Here is a 25,108-nt window from a genome sequence, read left to right on the forward strand (position 1 = left end):
ATCTCCCTTATTACAAGTGATGTTGAACATTTTTTTCATATGCTTGTTGGCCATCTGCATTTCCTCTTTAGAGAAGTGTCTTTTTAGCTCTTCTGCCCATTTTTTTGATGGGGTAGTTCATTTTTGTTGAGTTTCATCAGTTCTTTGTATATCTTTGTTTATCGCTAGTTTTGTGTGAGAAAATTTTTCCCATTATGATAAACTTTTATGTGCTTTCTGGACATAACGTGTGTCTTGAATCACAGAGTATTCAGTTACTTATTACTTGCCTTTTTTACTTAGCATTGTTTTGAAGTTTATCTGCACACAAAATGCATTCGTAGTTTATTAGTTTGTACCATACATCATATTTTGTACTCCATCCCAAATTATATCATATTTTTGTCTACCCTGTCATTAGATGGTAGATACTGGAGCTGTTTTCACTCCTTTGATTCTTATGAATAAAGTTACTATGAATACTTGTGTACTTATCTTAGCATGAACATATTTTTATACTTCTGAATAAATCCTAAGAATGGAATTGCTAGAACATATGTATGCGTATATATATATATACACATATATACATATGTATATATACATATATACATATGTATATATATACATATATACATATGTATATATATACACACACATATATATACACAAATATATATATACACAAATATACATTAACTATATAGACACTATGCACATCCACATACATTTGATATAGCAACAGGTTCCTGTTGTTCCACATATTCATCAACACTTGTTAATATATGTATGTATTTATTAAAGATTTTTGCATCTAAGACATTAGGAATATTGGTTTTTAATTTAGTTGTGATGAATTTGTCTGATTTTGGTGTCAGGGTAATACCAGCCTAATGGAATGATTAGAGAAGTGTTATACCCTGAAAAATTTTGTTAAAGATTATTGTTATTTATTCTTTTAAAGTTCAAAAAAACTCACCAGTGATAGACTCTGGCTTGGAATTATCATTGTGAGCTAATAATTCTGTTTTAGTTTAATTTCTGTACTTGCTATGTCTATTTAAAAGTTAAAGAGGGGGGCACAGCAGGTTAAAGCACAGCATTAAGATGCTAAAGTCACGTCAGCATGAGTTTGATCCCCGCCCCAGAGGTGACCCACATGGCACAGCAGATATCTCCTGACCCACCCACTGCTCCCCTCAGCAGTGTACTTTGTCCATCTGCCTGTTTTGCTCCCCACTCTGTCCTTCTGGTGAAGCCTCTCACCACCACTGCACCTCTGGCCCGTACCCCAGTTTTCTATGCATAAATAAATAAATCTTTAAAAAAAAAGTTAAAGAGGGACTTTCAAAGTAAGGAGAAGAGAATGTACACTTGTATAGCAACAAGAAAATGGTTTAATGGACTTTCTGATACCCTAACTGGTTGGGTAACCCAGAAAAGAGAGGAAGAATTCAAGAGCTATATATATAGCATAGAAGAACAAAGTTTACCCATTTTAAAATCATTTTATCTTAATTACACGTAACAATACAATATATTAAATGAACTCTGATTAGTCAAATATGTCACTTACTTTGAAAGAAATTAGTAAGCAATGATATCTAAGCAAAGATTAAGATTGGAAATCAATTACTAAGTTTTTGATGAAGTATTTTGGTAATGAGACTGTTAAAAGTGTGAGAATGAAAATATAACCTAAAACATCAAGTCATGTTTTAGAAACCATACTATGCAGAATAAAGGCCTACAAAAGATGTTCACAATCAATCCCCACAGATTGTAAATACCAGTTTTTTTGTGGTAACATACTTTACAAATGTGATTAAAGACCTGAAGGTGGTAAGTATTATGGATTAGCCAGTGGACACAAATCAGATGGGATCCTTAAATTTAGAAAACCTTTCCAGCTTTGCTCAGAAGTAGAGATGACAACTGGTGAGAGAAGTCAAACTGAATTTTTCTGGCTTTCCAGATGACAGAGAGGGGTCATGGAAAGCCTCTCAACACAAGGAAACAGACTCCTAGAACTTCCAGAAAGGAACACAGTCATGCAGAAACCTGGATTTATAGCCCAGTGAGACCTGCCTCAAATTGCTGACCTCCCCAAATGTAACACTGTGCATTTACATTTTGTTTAAGCCCCTACATTGATTATATTGAATTGACAATTAAAACGATTATTATTCAAAATATATAAAAATCAGTCAAGAAACTTTTTGGCTTACCAGTGAAATATCACTAAATACAAATCAATCTCATGGGTACCTAAAATATTAACCACCATCAGCATAATTTGTATAAATTATGATAAAGTGAGGTCTTCAGTTGACAGTCTCTGCGAAGAGACAAAAAAAAAAAAAGTGATGATTTCTATACATTACTTGAGGGATCCCATTTCTCTAGGAAAATGTTGACAACAGTCAATAAATTATTCCGAACAATAACTTGAATCAATTATGGGCATAGGAACAAATGTATCTGGGAAGGAATACTAAGGAATGTTGAAAGCATGGATTCTGGAATGAAAATGCCTTGGTTTGAAGGACTTAATGTGGAACTTTGTAAAGTTGCTCGGTCTTTCTGTTTTTTCAAATGTCATATAAACAAGTAAGAATGAGATTAGGTTGGCTGTAGAAATAAAACTGTGTGCCAAAGCACAGTGTCAGGGATATTGAATGCCTATGAAAATTACTGATTTTCCTGAAAAATAGTTAAAATTATTTTGTTATTTTGGACAAAATTTCAGTTGGGTTTTTGTGTGTGTGTGTGATTATCTTGTGGAAATATTAGATAGTAACGGCCTTGGCATGTTCGTCTAAGAAATGTATTTACTTCTTATTATATACAGGTTAAAATTCACAAAAATTGAATTTTTATGACTTACTAAAGTAATACTTGTTTCCTAAACTTCAAGCACAAAACAATTTTAGTGCCTTTCTTTTTATCGTTAGTTTTTTTAATCGCTGATTCAATTGCTCTTTCCACCTTTTTTAATATACACATATATTAAATAAATTTCATTACTTTAACAGAGGCATAAAGTATGTATATTACAGACATATTTTTCAAGTTTTTATAAACCTGTAGATACCTAATTATTAGAATTTTGTAATATTCTGTTAAGTTCATTAAACATATATTAAAACTTTATTTTATAGTTTTAGCATTGCATTGGGTGTCATTGTGAATACTCTTAATGTTGGGTTGCCTGATACCTTAAAAAGAAAATTGGTATGTTTAAGTAAAAAAAAAAAAAAAGAAAAAAAAGTGCTGTAACTGAATTCATACTTAGGTAAAAAGTACTATTCTGTACTGTACAAGTAGTAGAAATTATGGTTAATTCTAGAATCTTTGCACAGTAGATAACTATCACATTTCACAAATAATAAGTAGCAAGTCTAAAGCTAAGCATTTATAAGAGTTTCTTCATATAATTTTCAAAATTGTGAATCCATACCTCTTTTTGTTATGTGTTCAGGCTCTGACATATTAAGTAGTAGAATAATATTGATTGTATTTGCTATCATAGCAAATTATCTTGCATTTGTGCTGGAAGATTATTTTATTAGGTCCATACTTTACAGAAGCATAATATTCTGTTAGGCAGAAAGATATTGAAAAGTCTGCAGATTAACCTCAGTTTCCCCAACTTTTAAGTACATAAATTTTTTTTTTTACCCCAATATGAAAGGGGGAGGGATTGGTATTTATTTTTACTAAATTAACTGTGATAATTCACTTAAGGAACGTGATACATAGAAAGGTCCCTCCTCTTTAACTATATGGCTTAGGTTAATATCTACTCCCTGGGCACTAAACTACATTAATAAGGAAGACATGTTATATAGTTGGGTATAAATTAGCCATCACTCAAGGTGAAAACCCAAGACATTACCATACAACACAGATATCATGCTGGAAAGTCTGGGTCTGTTCACTGTCAGTGCCACCTGACTTTGCAAAATTTTGCACTTTTCTCTCTTGTATCATCTATGGTTCAAGGTCACTACCCCTAAAACAATGTCATACAAACAATTGTCTAAAAATTTATCATGTCATTTTTTTCCAAACATAATGAAAATGAGCAAGAAAATGCATTTCTCTATTGACTTAAAACCTTTGAGATGGACCTGCATTGTAAAGAGGCCAAAACATTTTCCCTAGGGTGGAGAGGGGGAGTTATTTTTATGTCATTCCTTAACAGAAGCATAATATCTGATAGCAGCTGAGCAACTCTTATCACCTGTTTCAGGTATTTAAATTTACATTGCTCATTTTGCCCATGCATAATATATATATTTATCCACCTCAGGTGAAAACAACATCAGAAGAAGGGGAAAAAAATGCTACCAAACCAAATTAAACCAGCAGGATTAAGCCAAATTTTAGTTGCAGCCAGCTTGATCAGCGATGTTTTATTCATCAATCACCTGCACTTACAGCAGATTGTTTACGCACAGATTTCAAGCGTAAATAGCAAAAGTGCAACTTCATTTTACTTGTGTGCTATCACGGGTTAATGCGGTGCCCATTAGCCTGTTAGATGCCTTGTAGGTGTTCAGGTCCTGCATCAAACAATTTCCTAATAATTATATGAAACTTTTTCTTTTTCTCCAAATGAAATGAAAAGAATTTTCAGGTGTTTTAAGACATAATGAGGCAGATTATTTAAGTACTTAGGCTACTTTATGAAAATAACTTAGATTTGACTGGAAATAGCATTAATGCATTTATGCCACACAACTAATTACTGATACAATTTCTATATTTTTTCAAAGTTTATGTATTTTGTAACCTAAGTATTTTCCTGGAGTTCACAAATTTTAGGGTATGGAGGCTGTAGAACCTCAGAGTATAAATTAAAAGTATGTAAGAAGCCAATTTGGGACACTGGTATAGTATAACTGCTGTGAAAATGTTGGTGTTAAAAAGAGCTCTGTGCCAGGGTTTAGCAGAGATAGAAGCCCCCCCCCCCCGGTGGCACAGTGGGTTGGAGCACAACACTGTGAAGCTAAAGCCACTTCAGTGCAAGTTCCATCCCCAGCCCGAGAGGTGACCCACATGGCGCGGCAGATTTCTCCTGACCCACCCGCTGCTCCCTTCGGCAGTGTACTTTGTCAATCTGCCTGTTCTGCCCCCCACTCTGTCTCTGGTGAATCCTCTCACGGTCCCTGCACCTCTGGCTTGTACCCCAGTTGTATATGCATAAATAAAATCTTTTTAAAAAATGTAGAGAGAAGGTATATAGAGAGAAAGAAGGGAAGCTTGAAAGAAGAACCAGTGTATTCACTGCAAGAAAGAAGGGCATTGTAAAGACAGGTCCCAGCTTGAAATCAAGAATAGGCAGCATATCAAACAGGTTGTGAAACAAAGCCGGAAGCTTAGGCTGTAGCTCTCTACCTTGCTCTGAGATTCTACACCTCCAGGGTGAACACCGCATCCTTATAGATCACATGAGGTGGGTCTTGAGACCTTGCAGAGCTGACATGCCCAGGCTCAACTATCAGAGAAATGTTGGGCTTTTAAGCTTTGCTAACCACTCACACTGAAACTTGCAGACAGAAGGGTGCTCCTTGGTGGTACAATGGATGGGAGCCACAGCACTGCAAGCGAGCCACAGCTACTTCAGTGAGATCCCCGCCCGGAGGTGACCCACATGGCACGGCAGACCTCTCCTGACCTGCCCACTGCTCGGCAGTGTACTTCGTCGATCTGCCTGTTCTGCTCCCCACTCTGTCTCTGGTGAAACCTCTCACCTCCCCTCCACCTCTAGCCTGTAACCCCAGTTCTGTATGAATAAATAAATAAATCTTAAAAAACAAAACAAAAAAACAACTTGCAGACAGAAATCTCTGGTATATCCTAAGGTGAAGAAAGCCCCTGACAACCCAGAGATCAAAACACTTTTTGAACCAGTTGAAAACCACAGTTACTTATTTTAGAAAAGTACAAAGACTTACAGATTCTGTGGCTTCTGTTGCAAAATACCCCAAGATGAGCTTCCTAGAAAACACTAGGGACCCTAGGGATCCTGATATTATAAGATTACATGCTTTTCTTGGTAAACAATCTTTTTTTATTATTATTTTAAAATCTAAAGTATGGAAGCTGCATGATCTCTACGATCCATGCTCCTCAAATTTGGGAATCTTGACTTTGATTCCATGGAAGGAATTTGGTTTTGATTTTGGCTTTTAATTGTTTGGATATCACAACTGAGATTCTTGTCAGTTTTTTTATTATTTATATTTCCATTTACTTGATTGTTCATTTCACAACAATGTCCACTGCCTCCCCAACTTTGCCCACCCTTCACCACCACAGCACCCCACATTCCTCCCTCCTTTTGACCCCTCTCTGCCCCCCTCCCCTACAGGATCTCTCTTGTTTGTAACTGTCTGTTTTAGTTTTGTATTGTAATAAAATTTCCCCTCCATGTTTTATTTGATTCTCTTATATCCCCCTTATACGTGAAGCCACTTGACACTTTTCTTTTTCCTTGACTAATTTCACTGAGCGTGATCCCTTCTACTTCTGTCCATGGTGCTGCAAATGGCATCTGTGAGGTTTCTGTACATGGACCTACCTTTTAGTTTTCCTTTAAATCTCTTTGCAAACTGTTTTACAGGTGAATGTGTGAGTAAAACTACTTTCACTTTCAATTCAGCTGTGGTGAGAAGAATCTAGCCTCAGGGACGAGAGGTCCTCACACAGCAGCATGAGAAAGCTCTGGGTCTTTGTGGCTGCAAGCGAGACTGCCGTTGTGCAAGAGACTCCACGTGGGCTTAACGGAAGCAGGATCTGCCTGTGTCTATATATCGTATGTGGGCACATCTTTTCTCTTTCTTTCTAATCGTTCTGGCATCCAGAGGATAACAAAGTTGCTATGACGATTCCTACAGTAATTTTGTGCTTAGAATGGGAACTAACTGGTATAAGTGTTTCCAAAAGAAGCATGATCCAGGATAATCTCTAGTTAACATGAAAACTGATTTTGAATTTAATGACTTGGGTTCAAACATGTCTTTGAAGTTTGTTATCAACTTTCATGTGACTTTTTTTTTTTTCCTGTGCCATGTGTGCTGGATACAGGCTGCACAGAAGAGGCTTGCTGAATTCCTTAAATGTGGGTAAATGCTGAATGATTTCACTCTTAGCAGGAGCATAAAAGACCAGGGTGGTGGGAATAATAATAAATGACTATATACCAGAGATATTTTACACGGGTGGAGTGGGGAATGGGTTCAAAAATGGAGCAGAGGGCAGTGCAAGGGGTTATGGTGATGGCACATGAGTAAATTAGTGATGGGTGGTCCACAGGGATTGCATCTGACATAGAAAAAGGCACAAAACGATGTAAAATAAACATAATATAAAAAATGCGTAAAATGGAAGTAGGAGATTTAGGTTGTTCTAAAGGTGAATGATTCCAACTATGGAACCATACTAACAAGTTAAGGCTTGTCAGTGTTGTGCTGGCTGAGGCTTGCTGGAGCTTTGGTATCTGAAACTGTCAATGGTGGGTAATTAAGTAGTCCCCCCCAATATGCATGATAAAATCACCCAGAAATCTAAATTAGAAAAAAAAAAAAAAAACACCTGGCATTATTGTGTTTGGCTGATTAGAGGAAATTATATGAAACTCTCAGTAGAGCTCCTGAGATACCCCATAAAATTTCTCCCTTTCCTAATGGGAAAGACAGTAGATGAAATCGATCTGTTGGTGTTACCTGGTAAATTGGAACTTAATGTGAAGCACTATCGCATGAGAAAAAATGTTTAGCAGACAAACGAATATTAATACTGGTGGCCTAATTTTATGTGAAACTCCTTAAATATTCCATGCATGCTGATACATGCTTGTAAGTTCTGGCTTTTATAATTTTAGCAAAATTCCTTGTTAATTATATTGTTCTCTTAAAGTTTTTGTATTTATCAAAATTGGTCCAGGTGACATCATGACGCAGCTGCTGAACACCCTGAGCAGACAGTGGGGGGAGCTGGATGGAGGAGAATGGAGCTGTGAGCACTGGCCCTCAAGGCTGGCATTGCTTCACGCAACAAGGAGTCACCCAAGCCTCTTCTGAGTATAGGGGTGAGAAGCAAGCTAGAGCCCAGGTCTTGGAGTGACTGTGGGCCCAGTGTGTGCTCACCTGTGCTTCAGATGGCTCTGAGATGTTGTAGGGGCTGGAGGCTTTTGGGGAAGGCTACCTTGCAGGCTACGTTGTCCGTGGTCTTGGGATGGGAGAACTCAATTGGTAGAGGCACACACTACCACATAAAATGTGGCACCCCAAAAATGTAAAAATCTCTACTTTGAAAGGATGTACACATTCTTATGTTCATTGTAACGCTACTTACAATAGCCAAATTGTTCGAAGGAACCCAACACACACATATAGATAAGTAGACCAAGATGTGGGGTGTGGGTGTATATACATACATGAACCCCTATGTGTGTGTGCCTCTACCAACTTCACATGCACAGGATTGGGGTACTCCCAGTGAGCCAGGTCCCCTGTAAAAGGAACAGAAATAATGTGCCCCAATCTACTCATCACACTGGTAAAAATACTAACTGTGAAGCTCATGGACAATGTGCAGTCTGCAGAGACTGGGTCTGGTAACGTAGAGAGTTGGGGTACTGCCACAGTATGAGCCAGTTGCCTACACCCCTTGCATCAGAATCCCCTCTACCCCTTACTCAGATTTAAGGTCAGATTACTGACCTATAGAAGCCCATATAAAGCCAAAAAAGGCTAAAAAACAAAAACCTAACACTACCTGATATAAATAGAAAGTAAGGAATAATGTCAAATCTCCAAGTTACTGCTAGAGTCCTTTTCAAAAGAAACAGGAAAATCAGAAGCCACAAAATGGGAACACAGAAAAATACAGGACAAGGCACCTGGACACCTCAAGGAGATATATGCAATCATGAAGAGAAAACCACCTCCCAAATTCAACTACAAATAGGAGGTTTTAGCTACTACCAGTCAGATTTCAAAATCTTTATCATTAAACCAGGAAAGCAGAATTGAAGTTTTAAGAAAATCACAGAGTTACAGGATGTAACAAAGACCAAAAGAAGAGATAAAATATTCTGGAGAAAGCAATGGAAGGAGAACAGATCAAACAGAAGATCAAATTAGTCTCCTCGAAGATGCTAATCATAAAAGGACCCATACAGAAGAAGAAAAAGGAATACAGGGGAAAAACAAAGCATTCAGAATGAGTGTCACTGATGATGTGGAGTAAAAGGAACCCTCATGCATTGCTGGTGGGAGTGGAGACTGGTCCAGCCCCTGTGAAATCAGGATGGAGCTTTCTCCAAATATTACAAATAGTAATACTACCATTTGATCCAGCAATTCCACTCCTAGGTATCTACCCAAAAAATGTAAAAATCTCAACTTTGAAAGGATGCACACATTCTTATGTTCATTGTAACTAATGCTACTTACAATAGCCAAATTGTTGGAAGGAACCCAACACATACATATAGATAAGTAGACCAAGATGTGGGGTGTGTGTGGGTGTATATACATACATGAACCCCTATGTGTGTGTGTATAAACACACACACACACACACACACACACACTGGACTACTACTTGACAAGATGAACACAACATTAGTGATGCCATTGATGGAATCACAGCGTCTCGTGCTAAGTGAAAGAGGCCAGGAGAAAGGAAAATACCAGATGACATAATTCATATGTTAAACAGAGAGGAACAAAGCAGAGTCAGAAACAGTATACCCAAAACAATCCCAGTAAATGACTGCAAAACTAATTCTACCAGAGTGAGGAAGGGTAAGGTGCAGAGAAAAAGGGGCAATGGTCCCAGTGGATTATTGTGGAAGACTATGGGTACTATGGTGGGAAGTGTGGTGTAGTAACATACATCTGAAGAGATGGAATCCTGTATTTCTGAATAGCACACAGTGTTGTCAGTCAAGACTTAAAAAATATTTTTAAAAAGATCTATACCCTTGTTGCTATGAATGACATGAGCTTATCTTTTTTAATTGCTCAATAATATTCCTCTTTGTGTGTGTGTGTGTGTGTGTGTGTGTGTGTATGTAAAAACACATCTTGATCCAGTCATCATTTTTGGGCAATTGGGTTTTTTCCATTGCTTACCTATTATGAATAGTGCTGCAATAAACATAGTGTTGCAGGTATTCTTTTGAAATAATGTTTTTGTGTCCTTTGAGTACCCAGGAGTGGAAATGCTGGATCTTATGGGAGAGCAGCAACATGGATAGAACTAGAAAGGTCCATGCTCAGTGAAATATGCCAGACAGAAAAAGAAAAATACCAAATGGTTTACTTATAGGTAGAATGCAGGGGACCCAAATAAGGGATGGGGCTGGAGAATAATAATTATGACAAAATAAAAATCAAAATCAACAGGCAACTATAAATCAGAAACATTCTTCGGGGCTGAGAGGAAACTGAATCAAAACAGGCTGTAAAAGCACAAGGTACTATGGTGATGATGCATGGGTGAATTGGTGGTGGAAACTCCTTGGGGACCATACATGAGTGGATAAAGCATGCATTGTCTGGAACTCATGTAAAAATATATAAAGTTAAAATTAAATTACAGCAGTAAAAAAAATATTTACCTGTTTTTGTGAACAAGTAGACTACATTGATGTTCATCATATAAATTTCATTTATATTCACTATACTTCTTAAATATGTTTGAACTAATTTAAAAGGTGTAATACTAATCAAGCTATTTTGAGATGGAAGAGGGGCATCCTGACTCTAGAAATAATTTTCTATTTCTGGAAAATGAGTGATAGACAGAGGTGTTCTCTCATATCTTTTCAATCATGACACCTCTATGTTCTATGTCAAGTGAAACATTCAAAGTAAACTGTCCCACAGAATGATGACATGAACTATCCATCATTCTTTACTCTATGACTTTCACAAGTGTGGGGAAGTAAAAAGACCTTGGAATAGGTACTGGCACACAAGAATTGTCATCCAAGCGCTGCCACTGATGAATCTCATGATATGAGTAGTTCCCTCATGTCCAACAGTCCTTTTTAAAAACTGAGATGACTTCAAATCATCTTTCTCATAAATTACAAATTTCAGTGAGATAAGTTGTCCTTAAAATGAATCTTAACAATAATTAGAGCCAAACACACAATGAAAACATCTCAACAAACAAAGGACTCTGTAAAGTCTTCAAATCCTGATTTGTTTTTCCCTTTTTTGAAATGTTGAGTGAGTTATGATGGCCACTTGGCATACTTGAAGCCCTTCAAATTGTCAATTCTTTGCTCTTTCCAAAGCTCTGGAGGTCTGTTTTCTGTGAAATGTTTGTTTCTCTCAATTTGTAGCTCTCTGTAGGGTCCCACACTCAGAGCGTACAATAGAAAATACAAAGAAAAGTGCATAATCTTCCTCAAAATTTATTGCAAATAGCAATTTAGAAGACTCATTATCACAGTATGAAACCTAAAAAAGAAGGATCATAATCAAAGAATGTGAGGAAAATGTAGAAAATATGTGGGTACGTATCTATCTAGCTATCTCACTATCTGAATTCATGATGTGCTGTTCATGCGTGAATCAATAAATACATTTCTGCTCTCATTTAACAGTGTGTTATTGGAATGACACTACTATTATAAATACTAATTAGAATTAAATCATTAGAAAGGAAATGTGTCCAGCATCTTCTACCAGTCTGCTGTAAATGAAGAGACTCAAATTGGTACAAATGTACCCACTTTTTTTCCATACTTTTATCAGAACTTTGTAAGACAAAGATATGGGGGGAAAGTCCCCCAGGCTTCAAAAGACTATGAAATCTCACTGAAGTTGGCTTCCTGCAAGTCAAATAAAAGCCCCTTGGTACTCATGCATTGCTGAGTTGGTTGAATTGAGCCAATTTTAATTTTTCAGAGCTGTTGAACTCACGAGGGAGGACATGGCCAGACCAATAAAGTACAGAGGATAGTCTTTGCATCAGATTCAGCAGCATCTAAGTGATTTCTCAGCCTATACTTTCACACACCCACATCCTGAACCTGAGTGCTCTTTAATACTCTTTAGTTAGTACCTGGAGTGCCTCACTCAGACAGCCTGCCTCCTTGATACTATGAAGCTTCAGCCTTCAGCCTTTTCCACTTGGAGCACCTGAATCTCAGGTCTGAGCAAGGCTAATCTTCCAAGATTTTTCCATGGAGATTGAGAGGCTTTGGACTTCCAGAACTCTGTGGAAAATTTTCACGTATTCCACAAAGTAACCACAGAGAAATGAGAGCACTGGGGGAAGCAGAGAGAAGAGACTTAGAAGAAATTCATCTTAAAAAGTGATTGGGTTGGGCCCTCCCTGGTGACACAGCGGGTTAAAGCACAGCACAGCACTAAGAATCTAAAGCCGCTTCCGCTTGAGTTCGATCCCCGCCTGCCCCGGAGGTGACCACATGGCGCAGCAGACCTCTCCTGACCCGCCCGCTGCTCCCCTCAGCAGTGTACTTCGTCGATCTGCCTTTTCTGTTACCCACTCTGTCTCTGGTGAAGACTCTTACCACCCCTGAGCCTCTGGCCTGTACCCCAGTTCTGTATGCATAAGTAAATAAATCTTAAAAAAAAAAAAGTGAGTGGGTTGAATGTTGCTAAGAAAGTTCACCAGTCTTTGTCACGGGGGTCCCATCTTTGGTTTTTGACTTCTTCGGGGGTAACCAATTCTTTTCTGTAGCTATGGCATGTGTATTTGTAAGATAGCAAGAAGTATCCCTGGCCTGTACCCACTAGGTGCCACTAGCACTCCTCCCAAATGATACAAATTAAAAAATATTTCCAGATACTGACAAAAGTTCCCTGGTGTGGGACAGAGGGCGGGGGTTGCAAAATGTCCTGTGGTTTAGAAATCTTCCATGGTGCATTAACCACCTGCATGGTTTGACTCATCTGCTTCCTGCTTTATTTGTAATAATCATGCCTCTTCATCCAGAACAAGTTTCCCTTGCTCTCTCTGAGATTTAGATGTCCCTTCTCCATGTGCTTTTTACCCTAGTCTTCACTATTCTCAGTTCCTTCCACAAAAATTCATTAGGCACCTACTATGATTGTCCTGGAAATAACTGTGTGAGGATACAGTGTCTCTCCTTACAAAACTTTCATGCCGGAAGAAGAGACAGAGTACATCCTCATAGGTGAGCGAGGTTACCTGTGCTTGCGTGAAGTAGTGAGTTACGATGGAACCATTACTTAGCAACTAGGTAAATATCACCATTTGGATGGTCATGAGAGCTGACAATGGAACAGAGATGAAAGGAAGTCATAGCTGAGGAAGCAGCAATTTACATGGGATCAGGTTGGACCAATCTGGATAAGTACAGGAAGGTCAGTGCTATGAGCAAGGGGGGCAGGCAGAGTAAGTGAGAAGAAACTAGACTACTGCTCACACAATGCACATAAAACTCAAAACCGATAAAATAATTAAACATAAGACCTGAAACCATAAAACAAATAGAGGAAAATGTAGATAAATGCAGGACATACATCTCAGTAACACCTTGAAGACTCATGCCCTAAAGAAAGTGAAGGAAGAGAAAGAGCTGTGATTGCATCCAACTGAAAAGCTTCTGTACAGCAAAAGAGACATTAGCCAAAACAATGAGACACCCTACTGATTGAGAGATAATTTTTGCACTTCATACAACTGGTAAGAGATTGATCACAAAGATCTAAAAAGAACTCACATGACTGAGTAAAGACAAAAGTAAACAGTCCACTCAAAAAGTGGGAGAAGAGCTAAAAAGATAACTTCTCTAAAGAGGAAATGCAAGTTTGGCCAACATGCATGTGAAAAAATGTTCATCACTTATGATTAGGGTGATGCAAATCAAAACCACAATGAGATACCAGTTCACACCAATGAGAATGGCACACATTAAAGAAACTAGCAACAACAAATGTTGACGAGTATGTGGTATAAAGGGAACTCACCTACACTGCTGGTGGGAATGTAAACTGGTCCAGCCATTATGAAAAGCTGTGTGGAGGTTTCTCAAACTAAAAAGGGAGCTTCCATATGACCCAGCAATTCTACTTCTAGGAATCTACCCAAAAAAATATACAAACATTAATTCAAAAGATAACTACACCCTATGTTTATTGCAGCACTATTTACAATAGATAAGCTATTGTAAATAGCTTCCACATTGACATATGGAAACAACCCAAATGTCCAAAAACAGATGACTGATTTATATACACAATGGGATACTATTCAGCAATCAAAAAAGATAAGCAACATGGATGGATCTGGAAGGGATTATGCTCAGTGAAATGTCAGAAGTAAAAAGAAAAGTGCCGATGGTTTCGCTTACAGGAAGAATACAGGGGAACCAAATAAGTGTTCAGGAAAAATAACAATGCTTGTTATTAAAAAAACAAAATTATCATGCAACTATAAATCAGACATTCTTCAGGGGAGGGGGATAAAGGGATCAAAACAGGGGAGGGAAGAGCACAAGGGACTATAGAGATGGTGCAAGGATGAACTGGTGGTGGAAATTTTATGAGGAATACATACACCTGAGAAGAGAAAGCCAACACTGCACAAAAATGAGCAGTGCTTTAATATATATATATATATATATATATATAATTATAATTAAATTATATATATATATATAATTAAATTATGCATATATTAGGCAGATAACCAAATATAAAGAATGCTTATAGGGCACCAATGCCCCGGAAGTTCATTTCTAATGATGAAATACTCTGTTCTCATATATCTTCCATCCTACATTTGGATGAATGACTTGAATGAGAACACAGATCAGATTCTTTGGATTGCCAAAGTTGGAATGGATAGTTAATATACCAAGTGACAAAAATCAGATCTTGATAGGCTGAAGTGATTCAATTTAACACACATAAATGTATAGTCCTAAACTCACATTTAGGGGGGAAAAATGTGTCTATTTAAGACAGGAGAAAGAGGGGGATGAACAGTTATTCATACAAAATACCAAAAAGAATTTTGGGTGAATACAGGCTCAATATGAAATAAGAACTTGATGTCTGCCAAAAGCGCAGATGCACTAGTATTTTTGTAGTATTCGTAGAGGTACGTGTCCAACAGAAGGACATAATTATCTCACTTCAACAGAACCAAAGAAATTATCGCAGTAACAAAATGGCTGGTATTGAGAATTGTATGAATGATTGCATGTTTGAAACGAACAACTGATGTGGTCTGTATCTTAACACCGTAAATCTCTAGTTAGTGTCCATTTAGAATGGAAGGAATGGTTCTCTAAAAGATGTAAAAAACAGTGCTCTGAAAGTAAATGGAGCCCACAGTATTGACCTTCATCTTCTCTTTTGATTCCTATAATTCCCTAGTATTAAGGAGGCCAGTAGACCAGTTGGCAGAGCTTTTCAAGAAAGTTGACCCCAAAGAGCTTGCTTCTGACATATGGCCAATGGAAAGTCAGACAGCAATTCATCTGGGGAGTCTGGCTGAAATGTGTAATGATGGCCATGACATGTACTCAGCAAGAGGGGCATGAACCCATCCAGAGCAACTGGAATGCTTACAAAGAGGGCACTCCAAAAAGAGGGTGCAGAGTAAAAGCACAGCCTTCATTTGAAATATACCCTTAGTGATTTTCAAGAGACTGGAACGCGTTTCAAGGAAATCTGGGCTGGCTTTCAAAAACAGGATCCATTTATAGTCTGAGGGGAAAGCCACGGGAGGCTAAGGGATGCTGGCTGAGATTTACTTGAATTCCTTGATTTTCCAAATCTGAAGCTCAAAGTCAAATTCAGGCCCTGCCAACTACTTGAACCATGACAGGAGCTAAAAGGTTTTTTCTAAGTCCTTGAAAAATGGAACTACAGCTTGATGACTTTAATTCTGCCACATCAATAATGGTGGCTGAGTTAAGTAATCCTTGTGTGGCTACCCATTTGCACTTCCTGGTATAAACTTTGCATTTCTTGCTTGTTTTGGAAAGATATTACTCATGCAGGAATAACTGTAAAGTATTTTCGTAAGATGATTCTTTACAAGTCCCCGCAACCATCACTTGCTCTGCATCTTAGGGGGTGAATTTGATCCTCTGAAGCACAAAATGTTAGAAGAGCACATTAAAACTTTTTAATGAGCAAGTATGAGAATTCTACAGGGAACTATAGCATACAGCTAAAGGACAGGTGCATCAGTGGTGAGATCCTATCTGAGTTTGGAAAGCTGGTTAGTAGGTAGGTAGGTAGATTGATTCTGTATTTCAAAGCTTATAATGATTTCTATCTAGAGGGCCCTTTTTACTTGGATTTCCTTTTCACATTACTCATTTGTGTGGTTTTCCACCTCTATGACTTCCACTTTAATTTCATAAAGACTGCTTCCAAATGAACTGACTTTACCAAAATATTCCTTTCTCAGTTCTTTTCCATATGTTAATGTCCCTTGCCCATGCTCACAGTTACACATTTTATATAACTCTTCCTCTAGTAAATGGTATCGCCTAGGTGACAGCTAACAACTCCCACATCTTATGTGTACAACACAATAACTTGGACTCCTTGCTTACTTTTAAATGCAATGCCCAGCACCATTACCCAGGGGCCATGGCTGATCGACCATGTCGTCGTCACCCCATCTGTGAGACTGGCCCCTTCTAAATGACTAAGGGAGGAGAAGGGGAAGACTAGAGACATGTTTGAAAGCTGCCCAAAACCTCTTTCAAAGTTACAGAAATCAATTATGCTCGTATTTCAGAGGTTCGGATCTACCCATGGAAGGCAGTACTTGGGAGAATAATACCCAGGCCACAGAGAAAGTTTAGGGAAAGCATGTATGACTTTTGTTAGAAAACATGATACACACAACCAGACACGGATTAGTCAGGGTCAGTAATCAACAGCTAAAGAAGTGTAAGAGCCAAGGAACCGCCAATGCAGCACATAAAGAGACTTTAGTTTCCTAAATTCTGGGGGCTAACAAAGATGAAGTTCTGGCGCAGATTATTTGTAAGAGTATCTCCCTTTCATACATTCCATTGTCTGGTCTTAATTAGGAAGGAATAAAGGCAAAGAAATAAGATAGGGATTTCTGAGTCATCCATATGAAAATCTTGAATCCCAGATCTCTCTGAAATCTCTGGGTGTAGAGAAGAGTGTCTTTTCTTCTTATTAAGGGCTAGTACATCTTCCCTGATACTTGAAAATGATTCAAAAGTCTTGCGTTGCAAGAAATTAGGTGTTCACACATCTCTGACAGCACATCGCTAATTGGATTTAAGTCACAGATGCCTTGGGTCAGGGTGTGAGTATGTGTGAGACTGAGTGTGTGTGTGTGTGTTGTGTTGTGTTGTGTTGCACTAAGACACCAATGGACATACCACAGAAAGAGAGATATGAAAATTACATCTATTAAAGGATTACATTTGACTAAGGACCATGGTTGACACCTGGGGTAAAATAATGATAGGAGAATCAGAGAAAAAGAGATACAAGAGCCAAATGTATAGATCGATGGATATATGGAAGAGAACACAGTGTGTATCTCTGCATTATATATTAATGTCCAGCAGACTGTACCTTTCTTTGTGGTAGGCAGAATATGCTCCCCAGCCTCAAGGTGTCTGCCTCCTTGAAATTGTGAATGTTACCTTCCACAGGAAAAATTACTTATATCTTATTAAGGGAAGGGTCTTGATAAGGGGAGATTATCATGTTAATCTGGGACTCTCCAGAAGATAAAATTTTTAAAAAGCATGGAAGTTACATCCAGGAGATGTGGTAAATGAAGCAGAAATTAGGGGGTTGTGACTGCTGGCAGGTAATCCTCAGTCAAAAGATGCTATTAGCTTCTAGAAGCTGGAAAGGGTGGGCAAACATATTCTCTTCTAAATCATCCCAAGGGAACCTGCTGACACTTTGATTTTAGGCCCATGGTACCCGTTTAAGGCTTCTGACTTCCAAAATCATGATATAATAAATTTGTGGAGCTTTAAGACATCAAGTTTGTGCCAATTCATTACAGCAGCTATAGGAAAGTGATATAACCATGGAAGAGGCACTAAATAACCAAGTAGATAGCAGCCCTGCCCAGCTCACCTTGGAAAGTCACTATCATAGACCCTCCCAGTCCTTGAATAATGATCTTATGGAGTTAGCCATAGTGGCAGAGATGGAAAAAAACATGGGCCCATGGACTCCCACTCACCAAAACTGACCTAACTCCTGTATCAACTGCCTGTACTGCCACTAACTGACCATTGCTGTGCCCTTGATTCATCATTCAGAACATCACCCTGACACTTGATCCCAAATATTTACCCTCAGCATGGAGGGCACCCTTGGGTCATTGTTCCCAAAGACAGCAGATACTCTGGAGGTATGGGAGTCCCTATCCTGCCCATATGTTCTCAGGCAGCTCCACAGCCTAAGAGTTGCAAAGTTTGCACCACCAACATGAATCTTGTATGGTATTAATTGAGACCTAGTAGTCTATCTTGGAACATAAATGGTAGGGTGGTGGTCAAATACTTGGGATCCACTAGTCCTAGTACTTAAGTACCTGTCAGACTAATAAAGAAATGCTACTAATTACTGAACTAGAGCTTGGAGATCAGCTATGGCTCTATGGGGACACAGGTTTGGGGCCCAGTACACACCCTGAGTCAATGACAAGTATACTCAGTAAGTATGAATCTGAGAAACATGGGGTGAAAGTAGGAGTAACCACATGGATCATACTCCCAGATATCCATTAGGGGAGTTTATGCTTCCCATACTGAAACTCTTGACTCTACAGGTTTAGAGGTCCTGATCTTTTGCCAGAGGACACAGACATAATCACATTCAACTTTCAACTATAGCTGCCATCTGGTTACTTCAGATTTGTGTGCCAAGAATCAGCAGTCAAAAGGAATCACCAACCTGGCCAGAGAAATTGACTCTAATTATTGGGAAGAGACGGGGCTGCTCTCAAACCATAAACATAGCACAGAGTGTGCTTTGTATTCAAAAGATTCAGAGCTCTATTTCTTAGTTCCCCATTGTCCAAATTTGATGACAAGTGAGGCAGCCATGACCTGATAGGGACATGGTTACTAAGAGCTAAGATGGTTATTAAGAGCTAATACCACTCAGGATGGGAGTCTGGATCATGCGAATTAGTGAGGCACCTAAGACCTTCAGAGGTGCTAGATGTTTTCTCAGTAGAACACAAGGAGGATTTGTAGTCCAATAGAAAATGAAGATTCTGGTCACCAGGGACAGATAAAGAATCACAAAAGCTAATTTTCTCAATCATTAGGAGGTAAAGGTACCAAAACACATGATGACAGAATGTCATGAACCCTTGTCCCATCCATCTATGGAACTTGAAAGACTGTAGCAGGTGTAGCATTGAAGGTTGGATGAATATTTATCTTATTTTGCCTGGTACACTTCCTACGTAAGCCCTGAAAGTCCCACATCCAAGGGAAAACCCTAATTCTCGGGTCAACATTTTCTCTAAGAGATAAGTTTCACTCAGGATGAAGTTTCTGAGGTCAGGTTTCAGAGGAGAAAAAGAAAACATTGAGAAGAAGATTTGCATGCTGTGAATTTATTGGCAAGTGGCTTTGAGGACAAACAAAGGAATGAAAGGCAGCAGGATGAGGGGAAAGAGACGCAAAATTATGATGCAGTCAAAACTGGTGCCTCGACTAGTCTTAAAAAGAGCTTAGGAATTGGACTGGCTTATCAGCAAAGCATGCTGTTGGGGGTGGTCCAGGTTAGCGCCCAGTGGAGGACTGAGCTGTGAGTCCAGTAGCCCACACCCTGACTCCCAACAGCTGGGGGGATAACTGCCTCCATGGGGGCCACTCCACTAAGCAATTCTAGATAATCCCTGGGAAATACCCTTCGGCTCTGCATTGGTTCTTCTTTTTGTAGGATTTATTATACATACAGAAAGGGGTACAGGACAGAGGTGCAAGGGGGTGAGAGGATTCACCAGAGAGAGTGGGGAACAGAACAGGCAGACTGACTGAAATGCACTGCTGAGGGGAGCAGTGGGTGAGACAGGAGAGCGCTGCTGTGCCATGTGGTTGACCTCCCTGGCCGGGGATCGAACTCGAGCTGCCGTGGCTGCAGTAAATTCAAAGTGCTACTCTGTAACACAGGGAGGGCCTCTGCATTGGTTATTATTGCCACTGGGCTCTAGAAGGACTCACATGCTTCAGTGAGTGTGCCCCCCAGTGCATTTTGGAGGCTACAGCCACTTTACTGTACACATTCCCAATTCCTAGGAAGAGAAGCCAGCATTAGGTTGGGCTGAATGTACTTTTCACTTTATTTATACCTCGAAACTGAAGCCACCTCTTACTTCCTCTGCCCTTTTACTTCTCCCACTCCTACTATGGAAACTTTTTGCCAACATCAAAGAGCTGATGTAGCAATAAAGATTTCTCATGGCTGTGATACATGTGTTCTTTCTCTTTTGCTGTCACTTCATTCTGTCCCCGCATCTGCCTTTTAGGTACAAAGAGAGAACCAGCTCTGTTCTTCAAAAGGAGAAAGCCTATCTTAAATTAACACTTGGACACACAGAATGATCCTTCTCACACCACTGGAGTTTCTCAATGGAATCCCCCTATAAGCAAAGACATGGGGTATATTCCCAGGTTCCTGGTGACCCCATACACCAATGACTACCAGAGAAATGTAGATGATCACTGCTAATTAAAAGCACCTGTGAAATGAGTGCAGCTGATTGTTGTTTACTTTATTCTAGGCTTATAAATATTTCATCTTTAAAGTCAGTTTATTGGATATTGATTATTATGCTTCAACGAGGAATCAGCAGTGGCCTTCTGTTTTACCCCTACCTGGATAATTTTGAGCAGGTTAGTTATATACATTGAATCTTGAATACACTATATTACTGTAGTCAGTAGTAATGCTGTTAGAGTTCTGTCTGACCCCTCTTTCATGAAAATGAACCCATCCCTTGCTTAGCTGTTGTGCAGACCTGCATCTTGCTTCAAAGTATTTCCACTGGCTGCTGAAATCCACAGGAAGTGCCTGGGATGTCACAAGCATCTCAGGCCATGGCCTGATTCTGAGGTGGGCACGTGTACTGATGCTGACCAAGTGACTACAAAAAGTGTCCCACTGGCAAGTTTTCCCTTATTGGGAAAAGACAAACTGTTTTCACCCTCTATATGTTGAGTTTCTATGCCCTTCATGAAACAGCTACACTTCTTAATGATCTACACAGAGTAAGAACAAAACACTGAACTTTTGGTCAGAGCACACCAAAACCAAACAAGAAACTAACGTTCTTACAACAGAGGAGAGCACCTAAATCCAACATCAATGCACAGGATGTAGAATGTCATGAATGCTTGCCCCATCTGTCTACGGAATTTGCATAGACTATATCAAGTGTAGCAGTGAAGGTCACTGTATTTCCTGTTAGCTGATTCATGCCTCCATTACTTAGTAAGTTGATTCAAGGTATCTCTTGGGGATGGGGGAAAGGAGGGTAAGAGGGAGATGAAGGGAAGGGATGGAAGAAGCAGAGGGCAAAGAGAAGACTGTGTAGGCTAGTGTCCACCTTGATTCCCTGGGCTTGGCTCCTGATAAAGCCTTCCAGATTTCCCCATACTCTGTTGGGGATTTACTTTTTACTTGAACTAGTTGGAATAAGATTTCACTAAAGGGGACCTGAAAGACTAATATTGATTAATTCATATTTCAAAGTGCTTAGAACAGCTACAGTACAATAAACACTCAATGACTATTAGCTATTTATAGCATTCTTAATTATCAGGATAATCATTATGTTCTTTCATCTTTTCACTCTTTATGAAACCAAAGTGGTGGTTCTTAAAGCTAGTTTCACATTACTATCACCTACAAAGCTTTTAAAAATTAATGTAGCCCAGATTTTCCACTGCTACTATAATGGAGTAGCTGATTCAGGTCTTTAAAGTAAATAACTAGGAAACTAGATAAAGTACATAATATAACCGTTAGTGGTTTTTTTTTTTATGTATTTGGTTTCTGTCCTTGATTTCTGACACACAATTTCTCAAACCCATGGAATCTCTAGAGTGCTAGATTTTTGTTTGTTTGTTTGTTTGTTTGTTTTAAAGAGATCACTCTTGATGAACCGCTGAACTCCTCTAGGATGGAGGTTAGCTGCAAAAAAGACCAAGACATGATCAAAAGGTTGTGGGTTTCAACCCCACCCCTGAAAGCTGGTGAAGGAAGAAAGACTAGAGATTGAGTTAATCATCAATGATCACGGACTGATCAGTCATGCTTACTTCATAAAACATCCAGAAAAACTTAGTGCAGCAAGGTTCAGAGAGATCCTGGGTTGCTTACCACATGAAAATGCTGTAACCAGAAGGAGCAGGGAGGCTCCATGAACCTCCCATCCATGTCTTCCCCTTCTCATCTCTCACTTGACTGTTTCTGAGTTGCACTCTTCGTAATACATCAGTAAGAGTAAGTAAGGTACTTTCTACAGGTCTTGATGCCACATTAGCAGATTGTCAAATCTGAGGAAGAGCTTGTGGGAACCTTCAATTTAATAACTGGTTGACCAGAAGTGCAGGTGGCCACTTGGGACTGCTGTCTAACCCAGGGGCCAGCTAGAGGTGATGAATGCTTCAGCTGTGGGAACTGTTAGTGTCAGAACTGGACTGAATTGCTTGACATCAATTGGCATCCAAAGAGTTGAAGAACTGATTGATATTGAGGAAAAATACAACATGCATTTGGTGTCAGAAATACCGAGTAATAACTGTTCAATCAGATACTATACGACAAGGTATGACTCCTGAGAGAAAGGAAGTAAATAAGACGAACCAGTTCTCTAGCCAGTATGTATCCATGGCAAGGAATTAGCAAGATTAGGAAGCAGAGCTCAGACAAGGGAGGCTAAGGTAAAAGTATCAAATGCAAAGTATTGAAAAAATAATGCTATGTGAAGAAGGATATCCAGAGTTATGGAAGAGATTCCAAGAGTCTGTTAGTGATACAATGTTGTGTAACTCGGGGTAGTGCTATAAAACAGATAAAGATGCCAGGGGACTATAAGATAATAACATATGAGTGACTGCCACATAAGCCTGGGCAATCAGAATAGAAATTGTTCATTTAACTCCCAGAATACTCAATCTGAGTAGATGGTTCACACCTTAGTCACAGAGCAAAATTATCTCTAGAACAGTAAGTGCTACAAATCAACAATCAGGACTGGGAAATCTGAGGCTGACCCACAAGTAACATAATTGTTGAACAAAATCAAAATTCACCATTTGCAAAAGAAGGAAAAGGAATCACAATAGTCACCAATGAGATAATTACAAAATTAAATGTCCCCTAAAAAATATCAAGAATACAACTCATGTGGTTGAGGCAATGTCAGGTACATAGATTTAATATCCCAACCTTTCCAACAAAATAAGCAGTAAAGCATAATAGGAACAATAACAGCAAAGACACAACTCAAGCTGTCAACCTATCAAGATAGTTGAGAAAAACTAAACTTGAATTTCATGTAAGCAGAAAAAAGAAACATCCAATTATTGTAGAAGTATTTAGAAATTCGAGTAGTTTGTGGGAAAGTCCATTAAAGAGAAAATAGAGAAACTTCATCTAGACCTCTACTTCTAAAAACAGATTATAGAGCATTCTCCCTGTGTTTGAAATAATTTAAAGCATATTGTTTAAAGCAATTTAAAACAATAAAGAGATTAAAAATATTTGTGTTTTGGAAAAGAGGTGAAAAGGACAGAATGCATGGGAAAAAGCAAAAGAAGAAAATACAGGCTTCTACAAGGTAAACTAAAAGATATCAAAGGGGTGGGTGTGTGTGTGTGTGTGTGTGTGAGAGAGAGAGAGAGAGAGAGAGAGAGAGAGAGAGAGAGAGAGAGAGAAGAAAACAATACTTTGCTACTCTGGCAGAAGAGGGCACTGTTAACATAAGCCTGGAGTATTACTCAGCAATCAAAAAGACAAACATGTCATTTGCAACAACATGGATGGAGCTGGCAGGGATCATGCTCAGGGAAATTAGCCAGAAAGAAAAAAAAACAAAAAAACAAAAAAACTATTCTGGCTGGTAGAATATAGGAGGTCTAAGTAAGGGATTTGGGGCAGGGGGAGTAATTAAAACAAAGTAAAACTCAAAAATCAACAGGCAACTATAAATCAGAGACATTCTTCAAGGAGAGGAGGAAACTGGATCAAAATAGGGGTGGGAAGTGCACAAGGGAATACAGTGATGGTGCACTGGTGAATGAGTGGTGGGAATTTCTTGGGGACCATACATGAGAAGATACAAATGAAGAATGATATAACAAATAAAAGTTTAATTTAAAAAATGAACATTAAAAAAAGGGAGAAAAAGTATTGCAAGCCACTACAAGCCAACAGCTATGACCACAGAATTGCAGAGGGGTGGACACTCTCAACTGTTATATCTGTGTATATTACATACAGCAAAAACTTGACATATACATACAACACAACACTTAATACTGAATTAAGTATATGGACACAATTAGAGATGATAAAACAATTTGAACAATGGACAAAAAAGAGCAGATGTGAAAGAAGAACTGATGATCCCCTGACAGAAAAGAAAAAGTCACATTAAAGATTATAACTAAAATACAAAAGTGCTCATGGGAAAAAAGACATTTGAACGAAAGATTAAAAGGGTACTGAGAAACTACAAAAGTAATAAATGCAATAAGATGAGTTAAATTGTGAAAAGTTCTAAGGAAAATAATGGCTGAAATTAAAAACAAAGAAAACATACTTTCAGGTATAATTGGAGTATCTGAGGAAGTTAAGACAATGCCATGTAGCTGTTATACAAGAAACACTACCAAAAATAAAATAAAAGCTGAATTAACACAGAGCCTCCTATATGCCAGGAAGAAATGTCATGTGATGATTAACTCCATGGTGTATTCCTGTATAAACTGTATTCTCTAAAGACTTTAAGACTATTATTAGGACTTCCAAAAAAAGAGAAAACATACAGATCAAAAGAATTAGACTACCTTAAGAGCCCAGATTTTCCACTGCTACTATAATGGAGTAGC

The 25,108-nt window shown here is 38.6% G+C and overlaps 1 long non-coding RNA gene across 5 annotated transcripts in view; it reads right to left on the reverse strand.

Annotated features, from left to right (window-relative positions):
- Positions 1 to 25,108, reverse strand: part of LOC105854155 — a 135,287-nt gene that overhangs the window by 25,332 nt on the left and 84,847 nt on the right. The window lies entirely within an intron of this gene.

Source organism: Condylura cristata, unplaced genomic scaffold, assembly GCF_000260355.1.
Source record: "Condylura cristata isolate star-nosed mole 26May11 unplaced genomic scaffold, ConCri1.0 scaffold00028, whole genome shotgun sequence".
Classification (NCBI taxonomy): Eukaryota; Metazoa; Chordata; class Mammalia; order Eulipotyphla; family Talpidae; genus Condylura; species Condylura cristata.